The sequence below is a fragment of the Chanos chanos genome, chromosome 13 (assembly GCF_902362185.1).
Source record: "Chanos chanos chromosome 13, fChaCha1.1, whole genome shotgun sequence".
Lineage (NCBI taxonomy): Eukaryota > Metazoa > Chordata > Actinopteri > Gonorynchiformes > Chanidae > Chanos > Chanos chanos.
The window spans coordinates 21,829,374-21,834,543 of NC_044507.1; positions in this window are offsets into that span (position 1 = coordinate 21,829,374).

A 5,170-nucleotide genomic window follows, 5' to 3' on the forward strand; every position below is an offset into this window, starting at 1 on the left:
CCATAAGCAGGGCCCACAGACTCCACACACAAACCTGCTTAAAAACACTCACACCTACACGTTCTTACACTCCTGTTGAACTCGGAAATATATTTACAGGTACTGGTTTTCCGCAGTGCAGTTTTTTTTAGCTTCATCAGAAAAGCGAGGATGCATGATCTGATGACGTACTGACGGAGCAGAAGTCGTGCTGAAATGCATCTCCATTCGGGCCCCAGTAATGCTCTCTGAACTGGGCCGAGCTGGTTCTATTTGCAAAATGAATATTAAATCTCCTTTTTTGGGAAGGGAGGAGTCAGCCGTGGAGCTTATGCAGAGGAGATGTCCTAAATGGGTGATCATGTGAACTAATGCTCCAAGACAGAACCATTAAAGATTTACCATGGCAGCCTTGTTTTATTGAGTAGCATTCTCTGTGCTGGGAGAGAGGCAGAGAGCAGGAAGACCAACCTCAGAGCAAGCACAGACGTATTCATCTCCTGTTCAAAAGGCCTGTCTGGAGCTTAATCTCTTTAACAACATAACAAAAGACAACAGTCAGATCCACTGTCCAGTTCCACTGTGGGCACGTCCTGTGGCGTGAGACCATACTGACAGCCTTGTTCTAATTATCATCATTGTTCGGCAGATGGATTTGCGCGTTACGATCCTCCAAGAGCAAATGAAAGTGTATGTGCTTCCCGGTACTTGAGCAGAGAATATGGTTTCTAATGACTCATCCAAGACGTGTTGGTGGGCTTGCTTTGATGTAAAAAAAAAACAAAAAAACTGGTGCAGAGGAGGCTGAAGTGGCGCCCTGACTATGATTCAAAACGAAATGGCAGGATTCCAGTTCTACTTTAGGTCTATGACTTCAGCTAGCTCTTCAGCTCAACCACAGGGATGCTGGGAGCAGGTGCCATCCATTAGCAGACGAGAGAGAGAGGGAGAGAGAAGGGAAGAGATGGATAAATAGATAGAGAGAGAGAGAGAGAGAGAGAGAGGGAGAGAGGGAGAGAGAGAGAGAGAGAGAGAGAGAGAGAGAGAGAGAGAGGAACAGGATTACAGAGTGGGTCTATCCCATATATAGAGGTCTTCCTGAACAGCCCTTCAAAACTGCCCAGAATAAGAGAGGCTGGGTTATTTCTGTGATGCCTGTCCATAAATTGTTAATGTCTTCGAATTGGCTGACTGCACTTTGCTGAGCTTCAGCTGCTTAATTAGACCTAAGGGATGGAGGGAGACAGGGAAAGCAGGGGTGGAGAAGAGTAAGCCAGAGAGATTGTAGGGGTGGCCGAATCAGTCAGGCATGGAGTGGAGAAAACGCTTTGCGTGTTTTGCGTGCTTTGACAATTCTCTCTGAGTTTGAAGGCAGCAGTAGTAATGTCCAATCATGTGTAGAGTTTGAGAGGAGGGTGAGAGAGAGATGCGCTTTCTGCTAGCTTCATTACAGGGGGAAAAACTCATACAAATAGCACAGTGGCTTTTGGGGCTTGCAAACATACTTTCTGCCTTTCTCCATAAATGGTGATTTAGAACCCAATTTCCGGTTGTACCCTGTAACCCATCTTCATTTTCACTTGATTTATGGAAAGAGAGACTGTTAGTTTTGTTTCTGTGGATGTTCACAAAGTTCTCTGCTGTCCAAACACTTTTTAATGAATCTAAACCAGGCCAAAAAGTTTTCCATCACCTCTTCTGAAAAACCCCACCAAAAGTCATACTCTCCACATAGTTTTTTTGATGATTGCTTGTCAATCTCATGTATTTTTTTGTTATTTTTTATTTCACTTTTCATTTTGTTTAGTTTTTTTTCTTTTGTTTTGTTTTTTTTTTTCTTTTGTGTCATTGTGCCCTTCCCTCTCTTTGTGAGTTCGGTCTTCAGGGCCCAGAGACAGTTCTGGACATCAGCCTGCTGCTGTCCTCAGAGCCGTAGGGTTCAGGTTCAGTCTTTGGGGTCAGCGGATACTTCCTTTTCCACCTGTACACGTTCCCTTTCTTCCTTATGTCGTTATGTAACATCTAAGAGTTCACTTTTCTCTTTCTTTCCACCGCTGACGGTGTGAAATAGCGTGAGCTGTTGGTCTTCCCTACGGGGGGGCTTGTCTGCCTTCTAGCCCCCCCCCCCCCCCCCCCCCCCCCAACGCAGCCCCTGGGAGGCCCTGATGTTTCCTCACTACATGCTCTGCTAACAAAGCACAGGAGATCGCCGAGCTGTCAGCTCTGGGCTTTAATCTCTTAAAGTGGGTCCAATGTGACGCAGACCTGTCACAGCATGCTCTCTCTCCCTCTGCCTCTCACCAGAGCCAGGCCTGCCAATCATGTGCCGCCACCTCCTCAACATAAAGTTTTCTGTGAGTTATTTTGAGTGGTGTTGTTTATTTATTTAGTTTGTGTGTTTATTTGTTTTTTGGTAAGGGACCAGTGTTTAAATTGATTGTCACCTTCTCTCAGGTCTTGGTGCTGATGTCACTGTGTTGCCATGGAGATGGTAGTGAAGACACAGCCTTGTGAGGATAGAAATGCAAGGTTCCCTTTGGACCAGTTGGTACAGGAGCCTAATGCAAACATGGCCAGGCCCGCTGGGTTTTACAGAGCCATGTAATGACTGCACTAGGGAATAGAGCAAATGCCTAGCACTGGACTGTTTGTTTTCATTTGACATAGAAATAGCTGACTTCTAATTAATGCACAGACTAACAGAGATGCCCCCCCCCCCAAGCTTGTTTCACTTAACACACATCGGGCTATGATCAAAGACAGAGCACACGGGACATGATCCGGTCCAACACAGCAAAGGCCACGCCCACGCTCACGCTCAGGACTCTCCCAAACAGCTGGGTGTGCACTAGCCAAGAGAAAGTGGGCCAAAGACCACAGCCCTGCACATCTCTCTGCCACAGTCAATTTACACTCAGACTATTCCAATTAGCTTTGAGCAGGGAGCTGGGGCTCAGCCGAGGGGGGGGGGGGGGGGGGTAGAGAGGAGGGGGGGGGAGAGCGAGAGAGAGAGAGAGGGAAAGAGAAAGAGAAAGAGAAAGAGTTAGGGAAAAAAAAAGGAAAAAAAGCACTAGGGGGTGTCTAGAGAACTCTTTGTTCTGTCCTCATTTGAAGAAATGAAGCATGACCTCTGCACGGCCTGGATCCCCTGGCACCCCGGCAGGCAGATGGAGTGGGGACTGCGGGTGTGTGAAAGCATGAGGACGTCTTATGCATGGAGGGTGGACTCTCTGGGACATTACAGTGACAGAACTGGACCAGCATCACCTACCAGGGGACAAAAGTCTCCCCTGAACCAATACAGACACTTAATAAATAAGAGCATGTCATGTGCACGGACTGGGTGAGGCTGGAGCCCAGTGCACAGACCACAGGGTAAGCACTACTGGCTAGAGAGTCGACATTATATGATCATATCTGAACCTTTGGCCTGTCCCGGACACAAAGACCACACCCAAAGAGTCATTGAGCGGGGGGTTTAGGGACGGGGTGAGGTGGCCGCGCTCTGTAAGCAGGGCAGAGTTTAGGATCTTCAGCTCCGTTTCCCCGTCACTGTGTGAGGTGGGGGGTGGGGCAGGGGGGCGTGCCGGAGGGGCAGCCAGAGAGGCAGCTGTATGATCCTAATCCCAAACGCCACTGGGAAAGCAGGTTAATGGAAGATCGCTGGCATTAATGGACCACACCAGATCTGCTGCAGCCTGCAGCCTGCCCTAAAAGATCATGTGACAGATGACAGGAGGTAAAAAAATCAGAAGCCTGGATCTTTTCACGGTGAAAACAAAAGCCACTGGCATGTCACATCGAGATCCACCCAAGCGGCCGTCTGCTGTCTGAAAACAGGCTATACGCTGGAGAGAGGAAAGGGTGAGAGTGAGAGTGAGAGTGAGAGTGTGTGGTGAAATGACCTGTGGTATTCGCCAAACCCAAGACCCGAGGGGGTGGGGGGTGGGGGGTGGGTGCCGGGAGGGGGTGGGGGGGGGCTGCTGCCTTGATTGGTCATATGTCGATTAACATGGCTGTGAATTGGGCCCCAGTTAGTGGAGTAAAGCCCTAATTATGATCAAATGACCCCCATACCGCACTCCTCCTCTCCAGGAGCTAAACCAGGATGTGTCTGAGAAAAGACAATAGACAGCTGTCAGAGACTGTCGGCCGCTTGTCTCCGGACGGTTCTCTTCTTACACTGCACACGTCTTTTTCTGGATTCCCCGTGGGGCAAAGGCGATGGCCCAAACACGCAGTCCTGCTACATGCTGGAGTCTGTCGTTTGTTTTGAATAAACACAGGCCCTGTCACACTCAGCTGTGAACCCAGGTCACATGTGCCAAGTCCAGATTAAAGCAACATTAGGGAATGAGCGTATGGATGCTTTATGTCCATGGTGCAAAGGCAGCATCAGAGCTGGCGTCTTAGCACGGACCTTTACATTGGCCATGTAATCTCCCTGCATCTCTCTAAATGGAGACTATAAATGGGGTTGGGTCTGAGAGGGTGGATTATTCTGCCCAGATTAGAGCATGTTCTGGTGCAGGTCTTTCCAGCAGTGCAGAGAGCAGTCACGCGTAGGTGCGGCCCGGGCGGGGCTATGGCGACAGGCAGCGGGATTACCAATCCTAATCCGGGAGAAGTGAATGGAGCAGTATGTAGCCTGCTGGCCCATTATCCACCGCATTAGGCTCACGGGCTGAAGGGGGGGGGGGGGGGGGGGGGGGCAGACCGAGGCTGGCCTGGCATCGTGTGCCCGCCGACCACCGGCACAGAGACTTCCAGAAATCATTAAGAAGTCAAAGACTGTGAACAAAAAGAGCCGTGTTCCGTCAGCCACGCCATGACAACAGCGCTTTCGTTTCAAGCCTCTCTGGTCTTACATTATTTAGCATGGGTGGGGGTTTCTGGCAGGGTTAGGCATGTGTGTGTGTGTTGGGGGGTGGAGGGGGGGGGGTGTGTGTGGATGAGAGCACTGGAGATGGAGAGACAGTCCTTTAAAACACAGCTCCGTTGCAGTCAGAGCCACATAAGCCCATGTCAGATATGGCTGAGGAAAGACTCCAGCAGTGCTGAAGAAGAACTCTGCGTAAACAGAGTGAGATCATTAATGCATTGTTCTCTTTCAAGGACAACTGTTACTGCTCTGTTTCAAAATTAGCACTATTTGCCTAGACAATGTTTGCTGCATCTCCAAAAGAAAGCA